At 44.6% G+C, this 12,217-nt stretch overlaps 1 long non-coding RNA gene across 1 annotated transcript; it reads left to right on the forward strand.

The window, feature by feature from the left end:
* Positions 1 to 444: 444 nt before the first annotated feature.
* On the forward strand, positions 445 to 5,437 carry LOC110299588. Its single transcript, XR_002378485.1, has 4 exons — positions 445 to 648; positions 762 to 843; positions 4,144 to 4,247; positions 4,332 to 5,437. It is a non-coding gene; the product is annotated as an uncharacterized LOC110299588 (long non-coding RNA).
* Positions 5,438 to 12,217: the final 6,780 nt, after the last annotated feature.

The raw sequence follows: 12,217 nt of genomic DNA on the forward strand, positions 1-12,217 counted from the left end.
GTGCACACAGCAAAGGGCACCGGCACAGAGCCCTTCTCCGCCAGCTGGGCTTGGCAGGCTCCTCCCAGCTATGAATCACACATTTGATAGCAGCCAAGACCTGGGCCAGCTGCTGGGCTCTGGCTTATCACCCCACAGTCCCTTTTGTCTCAATTCTGAAAAGGCAATAGCCCACTGGGGACAGCATTGGAATGACAAAACCCCAGAGCATTGTTCAGAGGAGATGGAGGCCGTTTGTGTCCTTTTGGTAGGCGAACCATTTCTAAGCAACACCCAGCTTGTAGTGTCCCTACAAAGGAGCTTTATACTGGGGCACAGGCCTGGGGGCAGGGGGTATTGCTCTGCTGGGGGGTATTATCACATTCCAGGGGACAGCCCTGTGAGGTCTGGAATTTCTCTTTTGTGGACAGTTCTCTGAAGGGGCAAAAAAGGAGGCAGAGAGACACTTTATATTCCGAGTGTGGTCCTGTTAAGAGCATGCGGGAGCCCTGGGAAAGAATGCTACAAGACCTGGCTCTATGTGGTGTCTGTGTGTCTGTAAGTGGATACCACTCCCTTTCGTGATCAGAAAATGGTCTGACATTCACGTTGTCTGTCACTGGAGTACCCCTGCGGTCTGTGGACCAAAACAGGAATTCATTAGTACAGGTGACCTACTATGGTTGCAGGAAGAGGTTTTACTCTGGTGTGTGATGTAAATACTGGAGAATTATGAATGGCATCATAATAATTTCTTTGTTTACCTGCCTTCTCTGCTCCAGAAGACTTAAGTGAGTCTTGGTATTGGAGATATTATTCCACCTTCTTACAGCGTTTCTCTGCTTCGTGGAGAAATCTGTACAGGTAAACTTGGAGTTTAATTAAAAAATTAATGTTTACAAATGTTAGATGGATAAAGAAGGGAAATTTCAAACCTAGAGTCTGGGTGGGTGCCTGCCTTCCACTCTCTGCTCATCTAAGCACCGATGCACCTACCACATATGTGATTACGTCTCGGCCTTCCTTCCTTCAGCATTCAGTTCAAGTCATCCTGGCTCCTGACAGCTAACACCTCTTTCTCTCTCTGAATTCATCTCATTTCTAGATTATTCTTGATCTGGGAGACATATCCTTTTGTCTCTCCATAAACAGAACATTTCATTAAGTAAATTGTAAGCCCTTTGACAGTGCGGTCAGGTCCTAAACAACATTCCCAGTTCCCTAGCCTCTTGCCTTGGATACAGTAGGTATTAAGTAAATGCCGCCTTTCTCATTATGATGATAGAAACAAGTTAGGTGGAGGTGGGGGCAGATTTCTTTGGCTCACCGTTTCATAACAGCCTCCGTCTGGCATGAACGGAACAAAGGCACAGAAACTCTAGCTCCTCTTATGGCTACAGATCAACCAGGCCCAGAAACAGCATCAGAGGTGGCCTTCAAAGGCCCACTAGTGACTCAGTTCTGCCAGCCAGGTTGCCCCTTCTAAGTCCCACAGGCTTCAAAGGGTTGAAAAATCAAGAACTCATTGCTTAGTGTTACGGGAAATATTTTTAAAAAATGCTCAAGGAGGGCATTCAGATTCAACCCAGAACAAATATGTTAGGACGGCTCTGACAGTCGAATGGTTACAGATGATAACCGATAAACAAACGATTCCCCACAAGCCATACCAGGTTTGTAGTGGACAGAGTGCCTTCGTGTGCTTTGTGTCCCTCAACCCCCCTTGGTCTGACAGCATCCCTACAGGGCAGCAGGACAAGCGCCCCAGAGGAATTGAATCACCAGAGAGTCCTATGACTGGTAAGTGGTGGGGCTCAACCAATGCTGAGGTCTTCCATAATCAGATCTAGTGTCCTTTCTACCACAGCACAGCATCATCGTTGTTTCTGACAAGACAGTACACTCCCCGAGGACCCATAGACCCCTGTCCTCATGCTAAAGTTGCTCCTTGTTTTTCTCATCTTGGGCAGCTTCCACTGTGAGGATGACACTGTGACCATTTAGGGAGTTAAAGCAGGAGGCTTGCTATGAGTTCAAAGCCAGTCTAGACTAGAAGAGAAGACCCTGTCTCAAAATAACAACTGAACGTTAAGCTCAGATGAGATTTTATATTTTGTTAGGCTTGTCGTGCCAACACCTATCTTTCTGAAGCAAACGGCACTGAGATGAACAGAGAGATGACAGCATACCCAGGAAAGCTTCTTTCTGACAGGAGAAAGTCCTGTTATACAGCCCAGGCTGGCCTTGAACTCATGATCTCCTGACTCAGCTCCTAAGCTGTTATGGAAAATATTAAATATTTTTACTATTTTTATTGTTAATATTTTATATTTTATTTTTAATATTTTATATTTAAAAAAAATTTTTTAACATTTCCTGTAACACTAAGCACTGAGAACATCACATAGAAGTGCTGCACCATGCCCAGTTCACACGCTACTTTTATTAGAACCATTTTCGTTTTGTTTTGTTTTGGTTTTCGATTGATTCTACTAACTGCACGGATGACCTTCCCTCTGGTACCTTGAAGAAAGAAAGTTCTCTCTTGGACCGACTCCTCCACCCGAGCCCCTGTTCTGCCACAGTACCTTCTTCCTGTTCTGAGACCCTATATAGCCTTGTGGGCTGCGTGAGATGATAGCTCAGCCCTGCCAGCTCCTGTATCAGTCTCTGCTTCTATATTCCTTACACCTTTGGCAGCAAGCCTGAATTCAAACTGCCTCAATGCCGCAGTCAGCTTCCTGAGGCGTCTCTGCTCTGCGGCCCCGCCCCCCCCCCCCCCCCCCCCCAGGCTTCTCTGTGTTCGACTCCAAGTAGGATGGGAGAGCACGTGGTTTCTTTGCCAGGCATGTACGATATGCCCAATTTTGCTGACTACCAAACAGGCTATCTGAACAGAGAGAGAGAGAGAGAGAGAGAGAGAGAGAGAGAGAGAGAGAGCGCGCTACAGCATGAGATTTTTTCCGCTAGAAATCTGAGTGTTACTACTATGCTGGATGCTCGTGGCGATGCTCAGACTGTCCCAACTCTCCTAGATATAACCATCCTGGTGCCGCCACTAGACCTAGGTGAGTTCAGAATGCAGAACTTTACGCTGAGAGACATGCTGGGCCAGACAGAGACAAAACCTTTAAATATTGTCATTTAAATGACTGTTCCCAATTCCAGAAAACAAATTCCATGTATGAGTTTCCACAGATTTGGATTTGCATTAAAAGATACACTTTTATTTCTCAACCGTGACTCGTGCTTTCTTTCAGAGCCCCTCACTGTTCGTTTTTTTACAAAAGGAATTTGGTTTTCTCTGGCTTCCTGGGACTCCCCGTGCCCTTAAAATGCAGTCGGCAGCGGAGTTCAGACTAACTGCTTTCGTTCCCATTTCTGGTCTTCAGGTCTGTCTGTCACAATGAGCTAAACCCAAACAAACCATTCTAGGGGCCCCCATAAAGCCATGTGAGAGCTATGACAGGAAGAGAGTGGTTTCAGAAACTACTTTGAAGGGACCAGAGTAATCTCTTTAGCCCAGAGCCCTGAAGATCCTGTTGCCAGAAGTACGGATATGATAGCTCAGTTCCCCCGCACTCATGCTTCTTCTTCCTCCTCCTCTTGCTTCCAAATAAATAGCTCTCTGCGGCAGTGATGTCTACATCAAAAGCTACTTGTCACTCGGTGGCCTTCCCAGATGGGAAAGTGTTTGTTTTGGCTGAGAATGACAATTTTCTCTGCATCCTGAGGTGGACTCTCTCGCAGGCCTAAGCAGGCTAAGATTGCAGCTGCCGGCTCTTCCTAGCCGCCATCCCCCAGAAAGGTCAGAGGAAGCAAAGACAACAAAGGCCGGCTTCCCCAGCGCATGCGTGCATAGGCACGCACGCATGCACCTAGAACTGGAGACCCCCAAAACGGAGCAGAACCTGCTGGCTGAGAAGGCCTTTAATCTCGTCTCTGGAGTCTAGTTAGCAACATCAGTGCTTGGCAAACTCTGAGATCTTGATAGAGGGTGAGTACACACATGGAGATCAGAGGACAATTTGTGGAGAGCCCTTGCTTGCCCGTTTTGTTGAGGCAAGGTCTTGTTTCTGACACAGAGCAGGGTACTACCCGACTAGCTGGTAGTTCACACGCTTCTAGATAATTCTCTTGTCTGCACCTCCCTTCTTGTTATAGGAGGAATGGGATAATGGATACCTGCCTCTACAATCAAGCTTTTAGGTCGGTTCTAGGAATTGAACTACAAACAACAGTAACAACAAACAGACACCACTCGTGAGGTAAAATATCCAAATCTTAACTGTTTAACCACTTCGTGCATCCAGACGACTCCTAAGGAAATGTATTTCTATTCATGTTTGTAGAACATGCCAACCCTGGAGGTCGTCATGTCTTGCCTGGAGATCGTCTTGCCAGTCACGCATCACAATGAGATGACTGTCTGATGTTCTCTGAGGCCTTAGCAGTTGTGGCTATTTTGGTTGATAAAGACTGTGGCTTTGTTTAGTTATTAAGAGCTGTAATAATCTTGGCAAGTTTCCCGAAATCCCTTTTGACACCCCTCAGACACTTTCAGTGGGGTACCACGTGACCTCAGTATTCTTAGTGCAAAATACATTTGCCCATCCCACAGTTTATGGGTATCTGGATTTGGCAAAATGATTACGATTTCTATGTACATTTATGTGACATATTTTCTTTTATTATTATCTTTAATTGAAAATTCCTACCATATAATCTGATTATGGTTTTCCTTCCCCCATCTCCCGAACCATCTGACTCTCCCCCATCTCTCTCTCTCTCCCTTCGTTTTTCTCTAGAAAACAAACCAGGATAAGGACAGACAGACAGAAATATGGAAGGAAAGAAAAACACTGACGGAACACAAGAGACACACACATACAAACAAAATCCATAAAAACACGGAATCAGAAGATATAATATGCAAGAAAAAGACAACTAAGATGAAAGGCGCCCTAACAAAGCAATATGAAACAAACAAACAAACAACAAAACAAAAAAATCAAGTTTTGTGTTTGTGTGTTCGCCATCTACTCCTGAGCATGGGGTGGGGGCTGCCCTTAAATGTGCCTTATATATCCAGTGAGACTCCATTGAAGAAAATGAATTGTTGTCGATCACTTCTGGGTAAGATCCATTTTCCCTTCTCACTATTGGACTCTGTCTAGCTTGAAGCTGTGCAGGCCCTACGCATGCCTCCATGCATTATTCTGTGTGTCCATAGCTTTTTCCTTTCAACTATCGGGTGACAGTCCATTGTATGAAAGCAGCATAGTTTCCAGTGTTCATTCACGTTTTCTTTTTTAAGCTGGTAGACAAAAACAAATTGTGCCTATTACTAGGGCACCGTGAGTTGTCTGATACATGTGCACATTGTGCTGGGATCAAATGACATTAAGGAAATGTATCTCATTAAACAGCCATTATTTCCGCATGGAGAAAGCATTTGAAATATTTTCTTGCAGCTTTTTTTTTTCTTTTGGAATAGTACATTGTATGTAACCTATCATCGATAGCAACAGTTACAGTCCTCATCATCTTTTGATGAACTCTGTGGCTTCCAGTTTAATGTTTCAATAGGTAAGATGGCCGGGAGCACTCACAGGGAGCACTCACACACACCCAAAGTTTAGTTAGATGTATGCCTTCTTTTCTCCTGGTAAACACATAAGAGTAGATAGAATAGGCTTCCAGAGTGGGTGTTAACTGAGCTTTTTAGGGCTTGTGACGGTTTGTATATGCTTGGCCCAGGGAGTGGCACAATTAGAAGGTGTGGACCTGTTGGAGTAGGTGTGTCACTGTGGGTGCGGGCTTTAAAACTCTCATTCTAGCTGCCTAGAAGCCAGTATTCTGCTAGCAGCCTTCAGATGAAGATGTAGAACTCTCAGCTCCTCTTGTACCTGCCTGGATGCTGCCATGTTCCCACCTTAATAATAACAGACTGGGCCTCTGAACCTGTAAGCCAGCACCAATTAAATGCTGTCCTTATAAGAGTTGCCTTGGTCATGGTGTCTGTTCACAGCAATAAAACCCTAGCTAAGACAGGGCTTTATAAAATACTGCATACTTGCATGTAGCATGTTGAAGTTGTTTTATTTTGTTTTGTTTTTTTATTTTAACTTTATAAACCTTTATCTGTATTGGGTGTGTGGGTAGAAGGGGCCAATTTCTGGTGATCTATATAAGAGACAATCATAGAAATGATACAAGTGTTTTCACTTTCCTGTTCCATATCACAAATCATTTTGTTTTGTTTTGTTTTTGTTTTTGTTTTTTTCACAAATAACAGGTAAACTAATTTACCTTCCTAACCAAAGTTTTGTCTTACTGGTCTTCACACCTCCAAATTCTTTGTTCTTATTATCATTGGCCTCTGTTGTGACCCCCAGCTCTTCCATGAATCTCTTTGGCAAATAGGGTAAGAGGAAGCCAGGGAGGTAGTGAGCCAAAAACCTCAGACTGGGATGACGATAGGAAGGGGTTGTCAAAAGCACCCAGGGCCAATTTCCAGACTTTGATCAGTGTTTCTGCCTAAGCATGGCTTACTTACAACTACTTATAACCGGATCAAAAGATAGTTTTCTATCTCACAGATCCATTACTGTAATCATGGGAATATGCCTGGCTTTCATAATCATTCTGTTTAAAAAAAAATCAGTCCGGAAGTTACATTGGAAAGTAATTGCTTATATATTTTCCAGTTTCACAGCCCTCTTAAGACTCTTTTAGAAGTACAGCTTCTGTCTTCCTAGCAGTGACACTCTCCTGTCATAAAAGCTGAAGGACTTTATCATGAATGCAACCCCAGGGGCCCGGGAGAGGAACACCCACTGTCCGCAAATGGGATCTGAGTTCGGTTCTTAGCATGCACATAGTGGCTCTCAGCCGTCTGTAACTCCATTTCCTGGGGCTATAAAATCTTCTTTTGACCTCTTCAGGTATCAGACGCACGTGTGGTGCACATACATATACATGTGCACGCTGTGATGGCTATTCTTGGTTGTCAAGGTGACTAAATCTGGAATTAACCAAAACCCAACCATGGGACACACATGTGAGGGACTTTTGCTTAATTTGAAATGGGGAGATCTACTTCTAGTCTGAATCATTGAGGTGGGAAAACACACCTTGAATACAGATCTTTGGAGATGTGAGAACCCACCTCTAATCTCTGCCATGCCTTTGGCTGGAAGCCTATAGAACATGGAAGAAGGAAGCTTTTGCTCTCAGCCTGCTTGCCCTCACCTTGTAACAAGCCCATTCCTTCACTGGCATTAGCACTGACTTTTTTGGGGGTGGGGATTCTAGCACACACTGAAGAGCAGCTGAGACATCCAACCTCACAGATGGAACAGTTACTGAATTCTCGGATCTTCCTTTCATAGGCAGCTATTATAAGACTAGCTGGACCACAGCCTGCACGTCATTCTTATAAATCTACCCCCTCTCTCTCACATATGTGTGTGTGTGTGTGGGTATATATATATATATATATATATATATATATATATTCTACCAGTTCTATTACTCTAGAGAATCCTGACTAATACACAGGCAAAACATTCATCACAAAAAACCAGATATTTAAAAATGAGGTTTTTAAGAAAATGTATAAAATTTCATGATTTCGCATTGATGCTAAGTTAATTCAGATTAACGTATTTATTCAGAAATTTATTTTTCTCTTAAATTAAATGACTACAGCTCTTTTTATGGAAGGCTTAAGTTGAAGTTATAGGTTTCCTCCTCTGTCATCTGTTGTGCTCCACCCTGGAAAGGAACTGGACGTAATGACACTTGGTATACATCAGCTAGCCCCAGTGGAGTCCCAAGGGCACAGGGATGAGCTCTCTGCAAATGGATTCTCTCAGTCTTAACTTACAGTGAGAGTTATTGAACTAGATGGGCCACTCTGAGCCTCTATTGTCACCATTTATATCGGAGATCAGTAAAGAAGAATGTTTCCCTGCCCCCCCTTTTTTTTCTTACTATCACTTCACCTGAAATATCTCTTGAGGATGACTATGTCTAGCTTTTTTTTTTCCTGCATGAAGTCAAGGCTATTTGGGAATGGTCAGCTAACATTTTAGCAAGAGTGGCCCCTAAGCTTCCAACTCTGACAGCAACTTCCTTTTCCCTTTCTCTACCCACATTACCATTCTCCTGTTCTCTCTGGTTTCCCTGGGTTCTCTCTCACCTTGTGCCCGTGGGAAGGTGCTTCCACCCATTGAAAGACTCCCAGAGAATTCCCCCACCCCGGGGGATTTCCCAGCTGAGTCCCGAGTCCTTGGCTCTGTCCAGGTGGCCAGCTCTTCCGGAAGTGGTTCATTTCCTTTCAGGGGCTGCCCACCTCTCAATGCAGAGCGGCAGAACCAAGATCCTAACCCAGGGGCTAGCAGCTGGAGGGGAAATTTCTTCCCACACTTAGTCTTTCCCAGTCTTGTTAGAGTGGAGCAGAAACCCTTGATTTTTTGACCATACCACCGCCACTGCTGCTTTAAGTGCTTGTTGTGGCCAGGTCCTTTGGAAATAGTTGGAGACAGATACCATTAACTCTGTTCAAAATCTGGACGGAGGAGGATGGGATGAAAGCCAAGCACTGCATCCTTGGGTTCTATGATGACTCAGAGGCGAGATGATGACCCAGACTTTCGTCATCTTATTTGGATTGTCATCTGAATCAGCAGAACTCAGTGTGGCCTTTGACTCAACCCAGCCTTTTCTTGTTCCTTAGAGGGATACTATGTATGGAGATTTATGGAAACAACTGATAAATATGTACCTACCCCTTTCCCCATAGCTAACAAACTTTCCTGGGACTCCTCACAAGGTTTTATTAGCCCCTTTCCACTACATACATGACTGTAATAAAAGAAATGCCCACATTACAGTTCTCTTGTTCTCTGTGGTTTCCCTGGGTTCTCACTCACCTTGTGCTGGTGGGAAGGCGATTCCACTAATTGAAAGACTCCCAGAGAATTCCTCCCACCCCAGAGATAGAACCCTATGTTCTATGGAGGTTCCCCCACAGTGACCCAGAAGCCCCAGAGCCCTGATTGAGTGAGCTCCCTTTCTGGCATCGAGATTCCACCTGCTTAAGTTTGCTCACTGTTCTGTAGCCATCTGGTCCCCCAATAAGGGGAAACGCTCAGGCCTCTGAGAAGGTGTCACTTCCACAGTTCCCAGGAAAACTGCCTTTTTTTTAGAATAAGCTTGTGAAAGGTGAGGCGACAAGCCAACAGTGGTCATGCACTAGTACCCTGTGGAGTGAGGCTCTGGGGAATGCTGAACTTAGCTCAATGGAATGTTTTGGGTATCACTCCCTCCAGTCAAGGTTGAAGACGAGGTCTGTGAGTCAGAATCAAGACAGATACATGCAAAACTGCACTCCATGGGCAACAAAGAAGGAAGGATATGCTGGTCCCAACAGAGAAGCAGAGATGAGTCACTGGGCCGTGTGTGCTAGAGCCCAAGGTGGAACTCAACTCAAGTTCCGTCCAACTAGACACATTCTCTTTTAACAAACTGCAACCATCTCCTACTTCATGAATGACTTCACTCATCTCTAGGTGTCCTGGAAACCAATGGGAGGAAGCCTCTTGTCTCCACCAGATGTCTTCAAGAGGAGGAGTCTTCGGGTGTACAAATGGCAAGCTAATGTGCCTCCTGACATATGGTAAGGAGCCTACACCTGTTGATCCACTGAGTTGGAAAAAAAAAGGAAGATCTGCATTTACACCGATTCCCAGAACTCCCTCCCTTAAGACCCCGTTGAGTCAACAAACTTTTTTCTCAACAAAAAGACCAAAGGGGAAATTTTGCTGCCCCAGAGTCAGCACTGGTGGGTAGAGCACTTTGAAACAGAAGAGACTCTGGTGGCTGATCGAATGGGAGAAGGGAGATACAGCCTATGGTCACTCCCAAAAATACAGAGCCATATCCGGTGCCATTTCATAGGCTTTGCATCTCTGGATTCATCCAACTGTAGATTAAAAATATAGGGGGTGGAGGATTATATCTGTATGGAACACATACAGCCTTTCCCCTGCCATCGCCCCTTCAACGGCACAGTATAATAACATTAGCATGGGATTTATGATGAATTATGAGTTTTAAGCATCCAGAGGTGATTTAAGTGTGTAGTGGAATCACAGAGGTTATATGTCAATAAGACATTGTTTTTCACAGGCGACTTGAGCATCTGTGGATCTGATATCCAGTAGGGGAAGGGATATTGTTGATCCCATTTCCCAAGAATTCCAAACAACAACTAATTTGTAAAGGTACCATGGTCCCTACTGAAAGGACTACCTACGTGGATCCAGCCAGGATGAGGCTGGTACATCCCCAAACTGGAGTTGGATAGTTATGTCCCTTGGAGCATGGGTTTAGTGTTCTGGATTCAGAGGGGCTCTAGAAGCCACCACTGTGATAGGTCTGAGCATAAAGGGCAGTACCTCAAGATATCATGTGGCAGGTCGGGGAGTCAGCTGGTTTGGCTGGTCTTTCATGCTCTGTACACACTTGGTATGTTTTGGGGTCGTGTCTGTTCCCAACATCTCTCCTTCACTAGGGAGAATCTATTTGCATAATTAAGAAGGGGTAGATGAAAAGCAGTGGAGGTTGGGTACAGAACTTGTGCTGGACCAGCTGGGCAGGCAGGGTAAAACTCAGTTAAGTCCCTCATCTCTGGGAGAGGAGACCCTGGGTTCTACCTCACAGTTGCTAACTATGTATGCTTTAAAGGGAGTCCATTACCACATCCTTCCCATCCCAGCCATCTCCTCTCCTGTCAAGGCTACTCACTCGTTCTTTCTCTTCTTTCCCTCCATCATGTACAGGACCACTGAGTAGTTACCTTGTGCTAAATCCTTCATGCATGTGCAAGGTCCCTCTAGAGAGCCATTAATAAGAAGACATTAATATAGTCACTGCTGGTTGCAAGAGGCAAACAGAATGAGGTCCCTAGCACAAATCTCTTGTCAGGATATGGGATGGGAGAGGATTCTCATAGGGTAGCCAGGCATCACTTCAAACTAGGTCTTGACAGATAAAGGGCTGCTCAAACAAGTCCAGGATTCGTGAATTGTGTTGCATCTTAGTGAGCAGCAGCAGTAGCAGCTGACCGTGTCAGAACTCACTGCAAGTTGCACAGGTTGAGAGCCCTTCATGTAAAGCCCTGTGGTCTGAAACACTCCAGAGCCTGATCCGTCTAGAATGCCAGCAATGATAGTGCAACTGGAAAATTCCATGGCTGATCCCAGGCGAGAGTCAGAGTTGATGTGCAACGTACCACATAGTATTACCTTCTGGCTGTGTGCGTAAGATGCATATGCAGCACAAATGAATTCTGTAGGACTCAAGCTCCATACCTAAGATAGCTCATGATGTGCATGTGTGATGGCTATTCTTGTTTCTCAATTTGACCACTTCTGGAACTAACCAAAACCCAAGTAGCTGGGTACACCTGGGAGGGAGTTTTTCTTAGTCAAATCATTTGAAATGGGAAGACTCGTTGTTCATTTTGATCTTTTAAAATGGGAAGATAAACCTTTAATCTGGGTCAACACCTTCTGGTGGCAGTTTTTATAAAGGATATGGAAGAAGAACACTTTTGTTTGTTCTTTGCCTGCTTGCCCTAGCTCTTACTGGCAAGTCTTTTCCTTCACTGGAGTTAGCGTTCACTTCTCTGGATTCCAGCCTAGACTGAAAACCAGCTAAGGCACCCAGCATTGTGGACAGAACAACTGCTCCATTCTTGGACTTTCCTCTGGTAGACAGCATTGTTGGGCCACAGCCTGTTAATAAAGTGTGTGTGTGTGTGTGTGTGTACTTGATACATATATACATATGTGTGTGTCCATTCCATAAGTTCTGTTCCTCTAGATAACTCCGACTGATACAGTATGCAAATATTCCTAAATTTAAAAAGATTCCACATCTGAAACAGTTCTTTTACCATCTAGAGGTCTTGGATTGGTTTTGTTTTCTCTGACAGTTAAAGAATTAAAAGGCAGGGAAAATATTAAGCATGACAGTGGCAGGGAAAATCTCAAACCCAGAGACCAGAATCAGCTGATGAAGAAAAGCTTTCATTAGTTGTAAAGAAGCACAGACACACACACACACACACACACACACACACACACACACACACTGAGAGAGAGAGAGAGAGATGCTATTGTCTGTAATGTGGTCCCAGGTACCCCCATTGCCCTGTGATCTACAC

The sequence above is a fragment of the Mus caroli genome, chromosome 8, assembly GCF_900094665.2.
Source record: "Mus caroli chromosome 8, CAROLI_EIJ_v1.1, whole genome shotgun sequence".
In the NCBI taxonomy this organism is placed as follows: Eukaryota; Metazoa; Chordata; class Mammalia; order Rodentia; family Muridae; genus Mus; species Mus caroli.